Below are 20077 nucleotides of genomic sequence, written 5' to 3'. Positions count from 1 at the left end.
TCTCTCTCTCTCTGTGTGTGTGTGTGTGCATGTACTAATACAGTGGGTACATGTATGTATGTAAGCTAAAGATCCATTTCCACTGTCATTCTTCAAGTGCTGTCCACCTTATTTCTTGAGACAAGGCCTCTCATCAGTGTAGAGTTCATTGGAATTGGCAAGGCTGACCAGCAAGCTCCAGGACAGCCACATTCCACTGTTGGAATTAAAAGGGTATGCCACTACACTTGATTTTTTTTTAAACACAGATTCTTGGCATGGAATTCAGGTCCCCATGCTTGTACGGTAAGCATTTCACTAACAGAGACATCTCCCCAGGGCCATTTCATTATTCTTAAGTTTTAAAATATCTCTTAAGTTATATCTTAAGTTTTAAAATATTGTACCTTCCTTAATACTTTTCTATGAAGATCACTTTCCCCTTACAACTCTACAGGTTAGAATAAGCATTAATTCACAGGGCAGAGAAACTTACATCTGGAATCTCAGACTTGGTTTCATGTGAATTGTCAAATTTGTTCATTTTCTTCTGATAAAATAGGGTTTTTATAAGCACTGTACTCTTCATTGCTCCCATCATGTGATCTGTGTACAGGGACCATCCACTAGCCTCCATTTTGTAGCAGCTCTGCAGTACAAAGGAGGAAAGAGTTTATAGAAAGTAGGAGTAATAAAAATCACATGTACTATAATTTAGGGAAGTTAAAAAGTGGTCTGACAGCATCAATGAGGCAAAGAGCCACATTGCAAGGAAACAGATGGACAGTGTTCTGTGGGAATGAATAGACTGAAGGATACAACAGAGGTAGCATCGTGTGTCCTAGTGCATGGTGAACTGACACTCAGAGATAAGGAAGGAGATTTTTTTCATGATTTGTCCAAAGCTACTCTCTGGGAGGGTGGTTAAAGCACCATTTGGAGAATATTTTGTGAGCCATTTCAGTCTTGGTTTCAAAAAAAGTCCTCTGGAGGCTGCCTGCTCCTATGTTTCTGTCTTGATTCATGGTACTTGGTTTTAACCTGGGTGATTCTCCACATCTTGTCTTGCAATGGATGGAGAACTGTGACCTGAAATCTTTGTAGGCCTGAGCTTTCCTGGCCTCTGGATGACTGAGCCTCACAATGATCCCCATTGACAGGAGCCACCTTTGTTTTTCTAGAAAGCAATGCCCTAGAAATTCTGGGGCTCTGATCCCCTTGCCCTGGGAGAGCCTGAGGCTTGGAGAGATTTCTTACATCTCTTCCAGCACTGCCATCCTACCAACATGATTTGGAACAGGCTAATATTTTCTCTGCTTAATAGGAGTCTTACAAAAGGCTGTACATCACTGCTACATGAGTCATTGGGGGGTCATATAGTATGAGATGGTACAGACATGAAATGTCCAGAGAATGCAAATCCACAGAGGAAGGAGATAAGTGGCTTCCTGGAACTGGGAATGGTGCTGGGGTGAGACAGAGGAGGATTGGGAATGATAAGCTATTTGATACAGATTTATTTCTGGAGTAATAATTGATTGGGGTGAAGGCTGTGGGCCTTGTACTTATATTGAAGCCATTACATTGGGCAATTTAAATTGATGAGTTGTTAATTTTTGTAAATCACAACTCAAAACACTCATACATGCCAATGTTTAGTTTCATAGTACAGTAGTGCTATGAAAACATCTGTGTCCTCCAGTGTCAGGGTCTCTGTGGTTCTTGTCACCTCAGAGCTTCCATATCCCCCAGCTAGGTCTAGTTCCAGTAGCAAAGCTGTTCCTCACTGGAGACAGTCCATCAGCTCTCTGCCTGCTCCATAAATCCATCCAGTTCAAGGCAGATTTTTCTCCATAAAGCTACTAAAGATGAAAAATCTAGGTTTAAAAGATTATTATCAAGGAGGGAGGTAAGGTAGAACTAGTGAATTCAGACAGGACTCTATATATTCTGTAAAACGAAAAGAGGACTAGGGTGGACGATGAGTTAGGGTTAGTTATATCATTCAATACCTCTGAATCATGTAAGTAAGAGTGAAAGTTTTATATGTATTTTACCATACTTAAAAAAGAAATCACATAATTGAGGAGCTACCAACATGCAATTAAAAACTGTAAGAGAATGATGAAACATAGTATGGGGCACTAATCAAGTGACCATAGCTTAGTTTAAATATCCAACCTGGCATGCTGTGCTCATTTTACAAAGATATCTCCCTCCCTCCCTCCATCCTTCCTTCCCTTCCTCTTTCTCTCTCTCCTCTCACTCTTTCTCTCCATCCTTCCTTCCCTTCCTCTTTCTTTCTCTCCTCTCACTCTTTCTCTCCCTCCTTCCTTCCCTTCCTTTCTTCCTTCTTCTCTCCCTCCTTTCCTTCCTTCCTTCCTTCCTTCCTTCCTCCATCCCTCCCTCTCTCCCTCTTTCCTTCCTTCCTTCCTTCCTTCCTTCCTTCCTTCCTTCCTTCCTTCCTTCCTTTTTTCCTTTTGGCTTTTTGGATCAGGGTTTCCTGGCTGTCCTGAAACTCACTTTGTACACTAGGCTGGCCTCTATAGAGATCTTCCTGTCTCTGTCTCCCAAATGCTAGGAATAAAGGCAATGGGCCACCATACCTGATAATTTTCTATTTTTAAAATTAAAATTATCATCACAGCCCACATTAACCCCTGAATGTACCCATTCATATACACAAGGTAGAATTCTCTCGATTAGTCTTAGACTCCTTCATGTCCTTCCAACCTAACTATCCAAAAACTCTTCATTCTAAACTCAGGGTACCTCAGACACACACGGTCACCTACATCTGTGCTGTCTTTCTCCCAGTCTGGGCAGTGTAGTTTCTGGAGGCCACTCTGTTTGTCTCTGGTTTCAAATGCAGCCAGCATGAGCCTTTCAGAGATTACTTAGGTTGAGTCTCATCTAGACAAAAGTGTTTTGGGTAGCCATCTCAGCTAGAACAAACTCCCTCCTGTGGCCTGCAACACTTTGTGCAAGCTACCTGCTCTGTCCTCACATCACCATGTCACCTTTCCCCTGGCTTGCTGTGTGTACTAGCCATTTCTCATTTCTTAAAAACTTTTGTCATGACTATTTATCCTCCGGTTCTCAGCTTAAATTACTGCAGCTGAATGGCCATTAATTAATCAACTCATTATTCAATGAATGTTATACACACACACACACACACACACACACACACACACACACACATATATGTATATATATATATATATATATATATATATATATATATATATATATATATAATACCATATGTATATATATATATGCATGGAACTAGGCTTTGGACCTCTCTCCCAATTCAATCAAAGCCCCTTTGCTGTATTCATTCCTGATATACTGTTGTATATTTTTTCATGACACTAAGCACAATTTGTCATAGTTTTTCTTAATTTTTAAATGTGTCTCTCCTACTGTGCAATGCTAAGGTCTTTGATGGCAGGAACTGTTTAATTAACCATAGTGTCATTCCCACAAATAATGGGTTTCCTATTAAGTATTTGCTGAATGAATAAATTCTTAAATGAAAAACTTTGCTTCTGAGGGCTGAGAAAGTTTGCTGCTGTTTCTGCTCAGCTTACTTACACCATAAAGTAACAATGTGCTCTGCTGAGGTTGGCTAAGTAGGAAGCAGGCTCATGAACTCTTCTTAGTGGTGATCAACTTTGATCAAGAGAGGAAAACAAAGTTGACTAAGTCTAAAATGGTGTTTTACAATTTACAAAGCATTTTCCAATGCATTATCTTCTTCAATTTAATAAAAACAATCTAGCCCTTGGTTCTCTATAGAAATTAAATTAAAAAAGAAAGGCTTAAGGACAACAGGGACTAGGCTGTTATATATTTAAAGTCTATTAGTAAAAGATTGGTGAGATAGCAAAAGAAATAGACTCCTCCTTTCAGATTTTTTTTATTCCAAATTTCTTGGGAATTTCCTAGGTTTGTAGAAACAAAGGCATATCTGGTTAGTTCCTTTGTACCAGTGCCCTCTAGACCCTTAGGTGCTCACTGGGGGTGATTAGATCTTACAGCGTAACATCCATGCCATGATGAATGCCAGTCCCCTACCCCACTTTCCATCAGAATGAGGAGACTCAGAGACACATGAGTGTCTGCAAGTATATTTTGGCAGCTACTCATTAGGAGACAAACTTTTCACTGAATCAAACATTCTGCATCTAAAGAGATTTCTTCTCCCATGATTCATTTTCTCTACACTAGACCTGGGGTGGGTCTTCCCAAGTCAAAAAACCTTTATAAATATTGTAATCAGAAGTAATACCCTGACTAGGACATCCATACAAATGACTATGCAAAGGCTGGGTCAAAAGCCACCCACACAGACACCTCTTGAAGCTTAGCAACCGCTCCATTCAGTTGAATCCCAAGGTCTTTAATTGTGAGCAGTGAGGTTCTAATGTTTCCTGCCATCAGCACAATGTGAACTGTTCTAGGACAGCATGACTGTATTGTATTCTCCACTGTCACGATTCACCAAGGCCAGCCTGAGGCTCGCTCTGGGGATGAGAAAGGTGGGGCCACAGAAAAAAATGACTTACCTCCTTGAATGCACTCTTTTTCTGCCAATGAGAAGATTGCCCAGAACTAGTTCTACATTGTGGTTAAATAGTGACCTGCTGTGCCAGGCACTATAGACCTGAGGAAGTACTGTTAGAAATGTTGTTGTTGGGAAGCCATGACTTTTTCTCAAGTCACTCCTCTTCCTTCCCTATTCCTATAGTCTCTGGAGTCTTTTTGGTCTAACCTTCCATAATCCTAATTCTCAGTAGCTCATTCTATAAGTTCTCAAAGTGAAAAAGGGAAAGGTGTCATGGGCTAAAGAGAGAGAATAAAAATAAACAATGTAATATTCCTACTATTTTTGGCACCTAGCAAGTGAATGGCTGTGAAGGAGCATGTTGAATTGAGGGAGGGGTAAAAAATGTGTGAGAGAGATGAGAGAAAAAGACAGAGAAATACCTAGAGACAGTGTGGTGGAATCATGGAAAAAGAGAAGCATCAAAACCAGGAAATATACTTTACTAGAAGATAGGTATAGCGAGTGAACTGTTTTTATATACTATTGGTCTTGTAGGGCACTTTTCAGTTCTTAAAAGATTCTCACCATACTGAGTGAAAGATGAGATTTCAGCTTTTGTCTTAGGATGACCTAGGAAAGGACAAATGCTGATGGAAGTGGAAGGAGGGGAATGAAGAGGAATGTCAGGGTCTCCAATTTCTCAAAGTTCCAGACTAAAGAACTAAAAAGTTCCCTATACTTAGATAAAGGACATATCTTAGATATATCTTGTTGATATAGGACAAGAATGTGTCACAGGTAGCAAGACAGATTAAAGCTCCTAGCTGTGGCCATGGAGACTGAATCTCTCTAATACTGGTACCAAAGACATGGTGATAAGATGTTAAGCTCTACTTAGGAGAAAAGCGAAGGGCAAGGAAGAACAACCATAGGAAGCTGGGTTTCCATTCTCTCCCCACCAGAGAAAGCAGCATCTAGCCACAGGCAGACTGCAGATCGAACCTTCCTCCCTTATTTAGCAATCTCTCTAGCTACTATGTTTCCATTTCAAATGATTCTCAAAGTCTTCTGTTGGTTATATCCACAAGAATTAGCCTGTCTATCTACTTAAATGTATATATGTAACTTTGTCAGTAGCTTTAATAAACAATTTATTCTTATGATTTTCAGAAGTTTTGGAGAAGTGACCCCGTGAAGTGTTACTCCTGGGAGAATACAGGGTTAGGATCCTGTGAGCCTCTGATCATGACATCCTAATTAACTGACCAATATGTAACTTTGATTCATATGTGTTTCTATTTACAAACACTTGATTACTGTGTATTGTTTTGATTTAGTGATGTTAAACTCTCAGCTAGCAATACTAAAACTCACACCTGAATAAAGCTAACATGGATAACTCTTCTACTAGGCTCATCCTAGAACAGTAGACAGTGCTTTAGCTCTGTACTTAGGTACCACCAGTAAAAATCAATAAATGTGAAAAATGTAGCACTACCTAGATAACAATATAATATTTGTTTACAAAATGGGAGCCAAATCACAAAGTGAGAGCATTGCCTTTTCTGCCTTGGCTAGGAAGGAACATCTTCAACAGTTCAAAAGCTTCTCCACTTCCTACTCTGTATGTGTTAATGAATGATAACAAAATACCATGAGTTTTATTTGGGGTGATAAGTGAATTAGAAGTAGCATGTAAACTCACAAGTACAGGATTGCAAATAACTAGAATCAATTAAGTATAATACAGAAATCGATAGAGGAGATTAGGCTGCTGTCAGGGTGATATGCCATAGACTGTTTTTAAAGATAATTTCATTTTCTTAAGAAAAATAATATGGGAAAATAAATATGGGATCTCATGTATCCCAGCTTAGTTTCAAACACAGCCTACAGTCAAGGATGATCTTGAACTTTTGATCCTTCTGCCTACCTCTCAAAATTATTGAGACTAGAGGCAATGATATTGATTGAAGCTAGAACTTTGTGCATCCTAGAAAAGCACTCTGTCAACTGAGTTACAACTGATGGGTGATGATGGATACATAGAAAGTCATAGATGACAGATGAAGAGAAAGGTAGATTGGTAGAAAAGATAGAGAACTAGAGAAAGAAATGGATAGAGATAGATTCAGATATGGACAGAGATAGATGATTAATAGATAATATGTAGATAACAGACAGATGATAGACATATGATAGGATAATAAATAGATTATAGAAAGATCACAGGTAAATTGATGATAGATGAGTAGATAGCTGGGTAAGTAGACAGATCAATAAATGGCAAGATGAATATAACCATGTAGGTATTTGACAAGGTCCCTAATTCATTAAGCTTCCACTTACCTAAGAAAGGATTTATAGCTCTGCATGGCCCTGTTGTGAGGGTTATCTGAGGTGAACCATGGAAAGACACTGAAGATATACAAGTTTACTGTACTGAAGGGAAGTCCCCTCTTTGTTTGCCAGTATGCCATCCATGGTGAGGGCCTCTAACTTTCATTTTGGGGAAACAGTTTTCTCTTTCCTTTAAAATTATCTCAGAAAACCATTTTGTTGATTCTTAACAATCATAGTTCCCATTCCTTGTCTCCTGTTCAAAGTGCCACAAGCATTTAATTCTTGCTTTATTTTCTCAGATCAACTCTTTGCATGTTTACTGGAAAGTGAAATCCACTCCTACTGCAATAGCCCTTTTGTATGCTGTCCAGGTGTACCTGGGGTGAATGCCACTGCTTTCTCCTTTGTTTTTGTTTGTTTTTGTTCTCATTTGATCAATCTCTTTTCTTCTGAGAAGCCAAGCATCCTCTCTGCTCACTTTTCCTCGCTGCCAATTCTGACTCAGGGGAAGGTGCTGGGTGGCAAAGAGGGTCAGAGTCTATATTTAGCACTAAGATAATTTTCTTTCCCCAGCCTGTCTAGCAGCTCCAAAGAGAATTTGACATTTAAGGGGACTGAGTAGCAAGAGAAGTTCTTATTTTGCTGGCTGTTGGAAAGCAGCAGATTGGGAGCAACAAGTCAGCTACAGGGGTGAGTGAGTCAGGGATTTAGGAAAAGAAGGAATTACTCACAACTCACAAGGTAAAGGACATGGAGAAAGACTCCTGAACTGCTACCTTAAATGCTGTGCTAATCACTTTCTAAAGAACTTCAACAGCCTCAGAGAAGGACAGGTGAAACTGATAAAGACAGGGACCATTCTCTTAGCTGCTTAGTACTCTTGAGTCATGGATCAAAGTTCCTCACACTTGGATATATAGAGAAATCACTCTCTAATGTTTTTAAGCTTTATTTAATATGCATGGCTATTTGCCTACATGTATATCTATGTACCATGTGTGGACCACAGGCAAATAAATAGAAAGGGAGAAGTTCTGACTCACACTTCCTTTCATGCATCTGTATTTTTTGTTTCTGTTTTGTGTTTGGGGGCAGGGCCTTGAATGCTGGCCTTGAACCCTTCATAGTCCAAGTTGTTCTCAAGCTTACTGAGATCTTCTTGCTTCTGGAGTGTTGAAATGGTGATGTAACCAACTACTCCTAACTTCATTATATAGATGTAAGGGTGCTATGAGGCCTGATGCCTGCTTGTTAGTGTCCTGGATAGAATCAGCTGATCTAGTTGACTAAGCCATTGCAGCTTTCTTCTTGCAGTGATCCATATCATATGATCCTCAAGGCAGTATGACTGGTGGAAGAAGATACTTTCTACAATGAGGCGGACCATTCTAGAACCTCAAAACCGGCTCTCTTTTTTGTTTTGTTTTGTTTTGTTTTGTTTTGTTTTATGAGACTAGGTTTCTCTGAGTAGCCCTGGCTGTCCTGGAACTCACTCTGTAGACCAGGCTGGCCTTGAACTCAGAAATCCGCCTGCCTCTGCCTCCCAAGTGCTGGGATTAAAGGCCTGAGCCACCACCGAAAACCGGCTCTCAAAATCTTATTTTATATTTTCCTTTTTGTCTTTTCCCTCTAAATTCATTGTACTTGGGGAGCTTGAGTGGAGTTCTATAGTCTTTGCATGTAAGGCCCTGCCCAAAAAAGGCATTTCATAAATATTAATACTGTCCTAAATGTATCCTTGTTTTTCCAGGATGCTTTGCCAGTCATTTTGCCCCTACAGACATAGTATCTATATCATTCATTTGGCAATTAATCTCACACAGCGTAGTGACAGCTTTGTATAGTTGTGGGGGATTGTTATATATCTTTTGAATTGCTATTATTTTTTAGCCCCTTTATGTATTGACTTTGCTGTTAGATTGTAAATAAATTCTTTGAGGTGAGGGACTGTATTTTTATTCATTCATCAATCACTTAGCTTGTAACCTACCTCCTATAAGGCAGTGTGAGAGGATCTGAGTATACAAAGATTGATGGCTTGGGGGGGGGACAGGGGGTCATCCAAGCACACTAGGTGTAGGGCAAAAGGCTCAGCTTTCAGAAGCAGACAATGGGGGGTGGGGCTTGGATGCCAGATACATTACTTCCTACCTGTGCAATCTTAAAGGAAGAACTTAACATATTCCAAGTTCTAGGATATAAAATGAAATAGAATCACTAATCTTGTAGAATTTTGGTGAAACTGACTGTAATGAAAAACAACTCTTATCATCTCAGTCTAATGGTCACTGAGATAAAATAGATCTCCACCCTTTAGAGATTACTATCAAGTATTTTAGGAAAAACCCAATGACTACACAAGTAGCCAGAGAACTAGAGAGACTGTTCTACTGGGGCCATTTCTTTTTAGCTTCCAGAAGGAATAGCCAGGAAGTGGCTCAGTGGTTAAAAGGACTTGATGTTCTTCCAGAGGACCCAGATTTAGTTCTAGCACTCATGTGGCAGCTCATAATCAACCATACTCCAGTTCCAGGAGCCCAGTGCCCTCTTCTTGCCCCCAGGGTAACCAGGCATGCACATGGTGCACATACATGCATACAGACAAAATACTTATACAAAAAAATAAATCTAAACACAAATTTAAAATACCAGATGTTTGGATGCTACCATATCCTGTTCTTAATAAAGGCACTTTGGAAGAGTTCACTGGACTCAGACCATACTACTAATCATCACTCCAACTTTCATAGACTCTTTCTTCCTATGGTAAGCCATGGGTAAAGGGGTAGTAAGGATGTCAGTACTCCTAAGAAACAGTCCTTATGCATGAACTTTGCCTATAAACACTGTAGTTAAAGCATCCTGACCTAAGCAAGAGTTCCATGTACAAATGTAAAGCAAACAAGGGCAAGAGAAGGGGGAGCTATGCCTTTCTGACAGAGGTGATGGTGATGGAAGATCAGCAGCAGAACAGTAGAGACTGAGTAAGTACACAGGTGAAAGGCAGTTCAGGAGTCCTTGGGAGAAAGGCAGAATTCATAAGAAGTACAATATAGTCATCCTCTACACTTGAAAAGAGAGTAGGTATCACACTACCCTATAGGGTCCTAGGGTCCTCAGGTGGTCAGCTTATCTGTTCTGACACCCGCTAAAGGACAGAATAATCTGTCCTTTGCTCCAAAGGAAGAGCCAGAGTCATGACAATGGAGTAGTTTCATATATGGAGAAAAGCATCCCTGACTGGCCGTCCATGCTCAGGTCAGTCCATAGCCTGCTCTACTCTGAACTAGGAGAATGATCAGGAGAACAAAAAAGATTTAGGGTTATCTGTATACTCAAATAGAATACTTCCTCTTTGTCAACCTGGACCAAGTTTATGTGGTAAATATTTCTAATATGATACTCTCTTTGCCTATTCATGAGCAAGCACTAAAAAATATGGCCTGGCTAATTGTAGGCTCTAGTTTTAGCTCATTCATCTATGTCTTCAGGCTAGGGGACATACATGGACTCCCTAGCCCCTGGTAAGCTAAATAGTGAAGGAAGGAAGCTTACCCAAATCTTCACATCAAAACTCAGTCTTTTTTTTTTATGATTTTAAAGTGAAAATTTCTAATTTCTTTGGGAAAAAAACCCAAAAACTCAGTCTTACAGTGAAGAAGCAGAACTGAGAGGGGCTGGGAGTAAACATTGTATGTCTAGAATCACCACCAAAAGGAGGGTGAGGGCATGCTACAAGTTCCTTTCAACATTCTCTGTGCAACACTCTGCATGAGAGGAATCTGCATTAAGAGTGATATGTAAATAAAGAAACTAATAAAAAATAAAATAAAATGCACATTCTTCAAAAAAAAAAAAAAAGTGAAATGATTTCAGCCCCTGAAGAGGCTGGTTGAACAGTGAGCAACATAAAAATTAGAGCTGAAGAAGCCTTCTGATTAAAACCGGCAGCCAGGTGACCTGAGTGTGGCATCGGTTGAAAAATTCATACCAGAACCAAGCCTATTAGAGATCAAGGGTGAGAATTAACCTCATTTAGCACAATGATTAAGCGTCTGTCAATAGAGCCCTTTCCCACTAGTGCTAAAAACTTACTGATTTTTCTTTTCTTTAATTGCATTAAAATGAAGGGAACCCAAGACCTCAGGAGGAAAGAAAGCCAAACAGAAACCACAGTCCCTAGGAGCTCCCCAATCTGCCAACTATGTAGCTCCAGACAGAAAAAGCTGTGTGAATGTCCAATGCCTAACCCAAGCGAGCTATGTATGGGGCTTTAATTATTGGGAGGCAAACTGCTAGGACAGGGTGTTAGATGGGTGAGCATTGCATACAACAAACTACAAAAGCCTAATTACCAGCCTACAGGTAATTTTTAGTCTGTTGCTCTCTTACCTGTTATGTAAGTGTATTCAGCTGTCTTTCCAGTCATTTGACTTTCTATCAACTTTCTAGTGTACCATTCTAGTGTTTACAAGAGTATTTGTAGTTTGCTTCATTTCTTGACCTAAAATAAATGAAAATATTGATAACTAACAACAAGAGATCATGAGTTTCCTGAATTTGAAGGCCAGGGTCAACACAAACTTACACTCTATCTATGTAAATCTGGTAAAGGTGACCTTAGTGGTCAAGGGACCAGGTAGAAAATTTGCATAGAGAAAGAAGAATGTAGGTGGGATGGGGTTCAGACAGCCCTAATGGTGTCTAGCTTGTTAGCAGAGTTCAGGCTGGGCCTCAGTGTTCCATGTTCACCTGAGCCTGCTCAGTTGCGGCAGTCCATACTGGCCTTGCAAAAATGCCAGGAGGCAAGAGGAAGAGCAGTATACCTGAAGCTAAGAATCAGGTTATGGAGGAGATAACTCTTCTGTTAAACTTTTTAAAACAGAGTCTGAAGAATATTGCTTAGTCTAGCCTCAAATAAACAAATTTGTTGAGGAACATAGAACTCTTGGGTTGTGTCATGGTTTGAATATGCTTGGTCCAGGGAGTGTCACTATTTGGACGTTTAGACATGTGAACTTGTTGGAGTAGGTGTGTCACTGTGGATGTGGGCTTTAAGACCCTCATCTTAGCTGCCTGGGAGTCAGTATTCTGCTAGGAGTTTTCAGATGAAGATGTAGAACTCTCAGTTCCTCCTGCACCATGCATGCCTGGATGCTGCCATGTTCCTGCCTTGATGGTAATGAACTGAACTTCTAAACTTGTAAGCCAGCCCCAATGAACTGTTGTCCTTATAAGAGTTGCCTTGATTATGATGTCTCTTCACAGCAGCTGGAATGATTGACATTCAAGCTTCTAACAGAAGAAATCATACTTTACTATGAGGTGGTGCTGCACACCTGGATTCTGAGCCTTTCTTTGAAGCCATGTTTTTTACATTTTGGTTTCTAGCTACAGGGGTTAGGGAGGAACATGTGGAAGGAAACATGATATCAATTAAAGAGTTGGACACTTTATTGGAATTGCAGAACTAGGAAATAACCACAGGGCAAGGGAAATACAATCTATTTGGGAGTTAGCTTGAAAATAAAGACACACCCTTGTCTTCAATTAAATAGGAGACACAGTATTTTATCTCTGTTCTCTGATTTCAAGAATGTTCTAGAAAGTTTACCTCTTCTTAAGTATCCTTCCTCCCTAAATACTGTTCCTTCTTTAATACTCTAAAAATGCTTTATATATAAGTAGGTCTCAGCCAGCACAGTAAGAAACCTTCCTTGTCTGGAGTCCACAAGATGCATTTAGCAAATATTATTCATGCTTCTCTAGATTTCCTCCTCAACTCCCACCAATCTGCATGATCTCTTCTTTGGAAGTCCTAATATAGGACCTAAGTTCTAAAGAGTGAGTTGCTCCTGATCCTTCCTCAGAGGTTCTGTGTGTGTATGTGTGTGTGTGTGTGTGTGTGTGTGTGTGTGTGTGTACGTATGAACATGCATGTGCTCCTGTGAATGCAGGTTTATGTATGTACAGGTGTATATGCATATACACCTGTGTCAAGAGGCTAGAGGTCAACCTCTGCCTCATGTACGGCCTACCATTTTTGGTTTTGACAGGATTTTCCATTGGGATCTGAGGCTTGCCTAGCAGGCTATGCTTGCTGGCCAGCAAACCTCAGAGATCCACTAATCTCCACTTCCCAGTGCTGACATTATAAATATTTGCTACAAATCTTTATGTATGTTCTGTAGATCAAACTCAGGTCCTCAAACTTACATGGTAAACACTCCACATAATGAGGCATTTCTATACTCCCTCAGTGGCTTTTTTGAGTAGAACTAGACTATCTTGTCAGCTGGGATGTGTTTTCCTGATGCCCCTATAAAACTGTGACCACGAAGCCTAGACCCCCTGTTCAGCCCCAAACAGCATCATTCTGCCTAACTCAGGTAACAGCAAACTACACTAACTAAAATCAGCCTTTTAAGTGTTTGGATACCTTGTAAGATAAATGTTTTGTTTTGCTGTTTCATTTTAAAATGGTGAATAAAAAACAAAGATAAAAGAACATTTTATGACTCAAAAAAGTTAACTGACATTCAAATTTCATGAGCAGAGTAGAGCAGTTGCATAGAGATTGCTTAGTCCAGAGAGTCCAAACCATTTACACTCTGGCTCTTTACAAAACAGCTTGCTGGTTGCAACTATCTAATGGAATTCTTTGTCACTGAAGAGGACCAGCCAAACCTGCTTTGTACTTTAGGCAAGGCAGTGAACTAGTGGCATACATGCAAACAGACACCTGTGGAGAGGGTAGGAGTTCTTCATGAAGGAAATGTAGGGCTAAGAGTCATGTGATTCCATGTAGCTTTTACCCATATCCCTACTATGTACACTTGCATACACACACAGACCCACATGCACACATGTATACAAGCACACAAACACACACACAGAGACATGAATGTACACATTCATGCAAGCACACGTGCACACACAAAGGCATACAGACACAGACACACACACACATCATCTCAGGCCTGGAAGTCTACTGTTCATGGAGCAAGTTGTCATAAGGCACTATACAATCTGGTAATGTAGGGTAACAATGTGTGGCTGAGTCAACTGTGCTCATGATTGGTTTACTCCTGACAACTGTGAAATAAAGAAATGGATTCCAAGAACAACATAAGGTGGTCTAGCTCTATCACTATCTTTCCTTGATGGGATGCTGCAGGTGAAATGAACTGTTGTTAGCTTGGGTGTGGCTGGACATCTAGCTACTTTAGATTCTCAATATTTTTATTTGAGAGGTCCCTGTAAAAACCAGTGTATATATTATCTAGTTCTCACCCCAAGGAGAGTATAGCCAGTGAGCCTAGGTTGGATGGAGACCAATCACTGCTTTTCAGAAGTGTCCTGTGGTTGTGACAGACTGAGGGACAGGACATCTCCTTTCTGCCTTCTCTTTTCTGCCAGATAATATTGTTCGTCAGTGCTATCTTATCTGGCAGAAAGCGCTTGAGGAATCACACACACACACACACACACACACACACACACACACACACACAGACACTTTTCTTCCTCTTATTGCATATTATATGCCAGTTCCAAATGATTAGTTCTTGAAGTCTGTACAAAGAATCTACTATGTGCCAGGCACTATACTGGGTCATGAAGGTACAAGTCGGCAATGGGGCATAGGAGATAGTGCTAGGAATCCTTCCTCTAGTAGGTCATCCTGCCATGCAGAGTTACTGCCTTTATGGGTGTTTCTAGAGGGCTGCTGTTACCCAGGAGACACACTCATGCTCTTCGACCAGTGTTCACATACATGGGCTCTCTCAACATTAGGTTCCACATTTCTGTACTTCTGTGCTTGAAATTCATAGCTGGGATTTCAGGGATCCTTGTAATTTAAGTGAAGGAAGGATCTTTGGGGAGTCTTAAGCCTTCCCTTGAAACTGGAAGAGCCCTCTTTTCTTGTTTCTACAACAAACACATCCCAGAGGCTAGAGGAAGAGTGAAATCTACATTCAGCTTCCATTTGTTGGTGATGCATGCTACCTCTGGGATCTGGGAGCTAGGACTGGTGCAGTCTTCCATAGACAGCTCTATTGGCCCTGAGGCACACAGCTAAGAGATAATAAAACCTTCTTTTCTCTTCCTCTTTTGTTATAAGTAAATGAAGCAGATCTGCTGCCAAGGTGACAGAGGGAGGGATGGCACATGCACACTGACAAGGTGACTGAGTCCATATTTCTTTGAACTATGATGAATTTTTTTTGTTAGCAAACCAGTAACTGACCACTGTTTTTTATTGACACTTTTATTATCTATACGTCAATTTCATGGATTAGATTTGGTTTTCTTTTCCAATTGTGAGATTCTTTTCAAAACAAATCAGTCTCCCTCTCTGGTGGTGCCTTTCTTTGTCTTGTCCTTTTTCCTGGGAGGGACATTTCTTGTGGACTGAAATGAATTTAGCTGTGTGAAACACAAAAGCACACATTTTCTCCAAGAAGCTCTTGTTTCGCCCGAGTAATCGCCAAAGAAGTAAGCTGAATAACGAGAATAGTGATGATAATAAAAGATAATGTTTATTGAATTCTGACTCTGTAAGAGGCACCTTCCATTTAGCTCCACTCCTTTATGGCTTTTATTTATTGTAACAGTTCCATGGAGCAAGTGCTAAGATCACCCCATATTATAGAGGAAGACTGCCAGGTTCAGAGGCTTGGAAAGTAACTTTACTCAAGAACACAGATTCCTAAGTTGCAGATATATAGGACTTTCCTCAGGTTGGCTCTCACTGCTGAGCCTGTATCCTTAACTACCCCCCAAAAGATGTGATGGACAGAACCTGGGATTTTATTTCTGCATAAATGCCTCAGTTCTCTGGATACTGAAAGTGGACAATGCAGAAGGCAAAGAGAAAATTGTCCTGGAATTTATTTAATTTTTCCTCTCCTAAGAATTAATCATAGAAGGAACTGGAAGTGAGCATGGTGTTCACCACATGCTAGCCAAAGTGGGCACGTTTGTTACAGGCGTGTCCAAGGATGTGGACATGCTACATGCCCTCTTCAAGGATGAGGGGCATTATTTGATATATTACTGCTAAGCTATTAGAAATGTTATGGCTCTAGCCCCATAGCTCTATCCAGCTAAGATGATAAAGTGACTCTGAGAAAATTTTCAAGGCAAGTCTTTGGGTCATATATTCTTGGAGATGGCTTATCAAGAAAAGGAACATTTTGATCAAGATATTTTCAAGCTCATGAAATATGTGGTCAATTAATGGAGAGCTTTTGCTTGGAATTATAAGCTGAAATATCAAAGCAAGAGGGAAGATAAAGACACAAAACACAAACTTTCCTCTAAGAAGCCAAGGATATTTCTATAGTGTCTCTGATTGAGTCCTCTCCCTTCCCCATCTCCTCTTGCTTTTGCAAGTTACCCTTCTTCCTTATCAGGTTGAGCCAGAGAATTGCTTGCCTAAACTTGCTACATGAGTTCATTGCAGGGGGAGTTTGTCTGTGCCATGTGCTGTGGAGTTTGGCCAATTATTAGATCACAGAAGGCAGAGGAGGAAAAGAGAGGCACAAACTACCTAGGAACTGCCTGAGATGCTCCTCAACTCCACCACAAGTGCCAGCCTTACACCCTCCACACATACACACACTTAGTAACTGTTTCATTCATTCATTTATCCCTAATTACTTACTCAGCCTCTTTTAATTCATGCCTAATTCACACAGCTTTTGTGTTTATTCAATCATTCCTCATTCATTCCCCTTCCACTCAGTTCTCTCTCATCTTCATTCACTCATGAACTCACCAAATACCTGTTCAGTTGATAAACAGTAGGCTGAGCATCTAATACAGGGCAGGCATCATACTAGAGACAAAACCAGGGAACAAGTAATCACTAACACTAACATTCCCAAGTGGAGGGGCTACTGTAAAATAACTCTGGAACTTGGTTATCATTTAGCACATACTTTAGGATTTCCATTATCCAAAAGCATAGAAATATCTGAAAATTAAATAAATGGGCATGTAACCCTTTATTTTTTCGGTTCAAATAGTGTTTAAGTTAATCTTTTCACATCATGCCCTATTGTCACTAACCAGCCAGACTGTCCTAAACAAGGAAAAAAATGTTTTCTGGAATTTTCACAGATGATTTCTCCCTTGGACAAATAATCTAAGAGGCATAGCACATTATGCACTTTTATTTTATGGAGATATGGTTATTGGAGTTTCTGAAGTTATTCTTCCATAAATAGGAGAAAGCAGGAGAGAAAAACTGCAGAGAAGCCAACACAGAACCCTGTTATTGCTGTCCCATAGAGATAACCAACTTGGATCAATTCATAAAGATGCAATGAATGCTTTCATTAGTAAGTTACTTGAACTGATTGCTGCACCCAATATAAAAAGCCACATGTATTTCAACCTGTTACTTCACTGTTCCTGATTTTGTACATTGTAAAGACGTAGATGGATGACTACCCACACTCTATCTGCTATAACCCTCAACATCTTATTAAATCTGCTGCAAATGTCACCTCCCTCAAACCAAGTCACTGTGTTTGTCTCTGTCCTTCATACCCAATTTTATACCCATTTTGCAAACATGGTTTGCATGTTTGACATCATGACTGTTTCTGTGTTTCACTAGTCCTTCTGGATGGGAAGTTCTCAGTGTGGGCACTGTGTCTTATATATTTTTTCAAAGCTTGCAGTCCTTTTGTAATCTCTGACCAGTGCTCGACGAGCCCTTAATAAACAGATGTAATGGAAGGGAACTCAGGGGGAAGTTAGATTTAAACAAGTTTAGGAACTCTTTTCTAGAGATGTAAAAGGGAGAACCAGATAGACAGAGAAAGTCTCTGGTACCAAGTCATGAGAAGCAGTGATCTCTCTTGGCAGGTTTTGCTCAGAGCTGACAGCACCCTGTCTGAGGATAAGAAACTTGGAGGCTAAAAAGTTGCAAATGCAGAGATGATCTATGCAGACAAACTTAAATTTTACTCAAATAATGTCTTCACAACATAATAATAAAGAAAAGGGAGTCTGACTCTAAGACCAGGAATGGTCAGTCTTCACTGGGGAGACTAATGGCTCATGGAATGATTGCTGGCTTGAGTTACTCATAGCCAGAGCTTGGGGTTTTATATCATTATCTCACAGCAGCAGCTTGAACCCTAGAAAGGCTAAAGTAACTTAAAATCCAAGAGTGTGTGGGAGCTGCAAAGAAACTCGTAAAATATATTTGCAACTGAGCAAATTTCAGAACTTGTGACATTCAAGACTAAGGGAGTGGGCCAGACATGTCCCACAAGTAGGTGTGGAAGATACTTGTGCAATCTGAGCTAGAAGTGAAAAGATGAGGAAGTGAGAAGTTCAAGTTTTATTTTGGGTGAAGAAATGAGAGAGTGAAACTTCTTATCCAGGACTAGAAATGTATGAGACATCGTGGTGTTAGTCCTGAGCCATTTTTGTCTAGTTGACTGGGTCTGTCCCCTTTCTTCTTTCCCTATGCAGATGAGGTTAGCTAACACCCTCCCTTTTTCTTTCTGTCTTTTCCTCTTTCATTTCCTTTTTCTCTTCCTTTCTGTGAAGACTTCTACATCCATGAAATGAAGTGGATAGTGCCCTCAAATTGATGACTTGTGGCTCCACTAATTTATGTTTCAGAAGAAAGTGCAAGTTCAGTTTGAGAGCAAAAGGACCAGAGTGGTGCCCTGACAAGTGGACTGGGGAGCATCTGCTTCTCAAGTAAGAACTTAGAGCTAGGGTGATGTAATTTTCACAACTTAAGCTCTCAGCTTCTCTGATGAATCTGGCTGTCGACAGCACATTTCTTTGTCTCTATTGAACTGATTGGCATATGTATAAAATGATGATGTAAGACCGCAGGAAACAATTTCTAGGTGAAACATATCAGGAAGAAAGTAATGGCTCTGAGTATTTCTAAAAAAGAACTTGAGTGACATTCCTTCTCATTGTGTACACTTCACAAGAATGTATGTCCAACTAGGTTCCAATTTAAGTGCATCCACGTTCTTTCCCTGAGCACCTCTGTTTTAGATTTTTTTTTCTATCCTAGAATGGTATTGGGATGAATGATGCCTAATGGTCCTCTTAGACATTCTATATGTTGACTTCACTCACAGACTAGTGAACAGGCAGGCATCTGGGAATCACTGGAGCCTTGACAACCATACAGCTTTGATCATCATAGGGCCTGCTGTTGATGAGCGGGGAGCCTGTAGTCCCCTCAAATTCTGAACCACACAGAAATGCACTGCTGAGTCTGGACGCAGGCTGAGGTCAAGGGCAGTCTGGACCTCTTATAAAAAATTGAGTTTTGCCAATAGGTCTGCTAAGGATGGTGCTGCATGAACTGAGCCTGCTACTAATTTTCCCATCTTGAAAAGTACATTAGTCAAAAGTAATGCTTCAAACAGTTCAGGATTCTGATACTGTGAGATCGTTTTGTTTGTTTGTTTGTTGTGTGTGTGCGCAAGCATATGTGTGTGTACAAGTGCATATGTACATGAGTGTGTGTGATATGTTTGTGGAAGTCAAAGCCCAACTTTGCTGCTATTCATTGGGGGCTTCCCACCTTGACTTTGCAGACAGGCTCTCTCACAAGCTCTGGATTCACCTAGGCTGGCAGGCCAGTGAGCTCCAAGTGTTACTTGTGCCTTTCTCTTCACCAGCACTGAGATTATAGGCATATCCATGAGGTGTTACATGGGTGCTGAGGATTTTACTCAGGTCTTCATGCTGTTCAGCAAGGACTTTACTCACTGAGCCATATACTTGGTTCCTAGGCTGCAAGATTTCATGTCTTGTTTAGAAATCTGGTCCTTCCCTCTAGAAGCTTTGTTCTATAGTCTCCTTTTTTTCCTGTTACTGCTTTTTCTCAGAATGCCATAGTCCTGCTCAACTCCTTCACACTCTCCTTCCCACTCCTGGCCCAGCCCATTCTTCTCTTTTTCTCAAATTGTCGGCCTCCCAAGTTCCATAGAGATGGACCTTGATGGATCTCAAGGAGTGTTGCTCATTCACTTCACTCCAGCTCTCATTGGGCCTGCTGTCTGGTTTTATAACATTCTGGGTTTGTGAGCCAGTACTGTTTTATGACCGTATTTTGTTTTTGTTTTATATAGAACATACACAAATGTGGAGAGCTGAGCCCTGCGAGAGGCCTCATAAACAAAGCCCTTATTTGGCTAAGCT

This window comes from Mastomys coucha, unplaced genomic scaffold (genome assembly GCF_008632895.1).
Source record: "Mastomys coucha isolate ucsf_1 unplaced genomic scaffold, UCSF_Mcou_1 pScaffold1, whole genome shotgun sequence".
Lineage (NCBI taxonomy): Eukaryota > Metazoa > Chordata > Mammalia > Rodentia > Muridae > Mastomys > Mastomys coucha.
Note: the sequence above shows the minus strand (reverse complement) of the source record.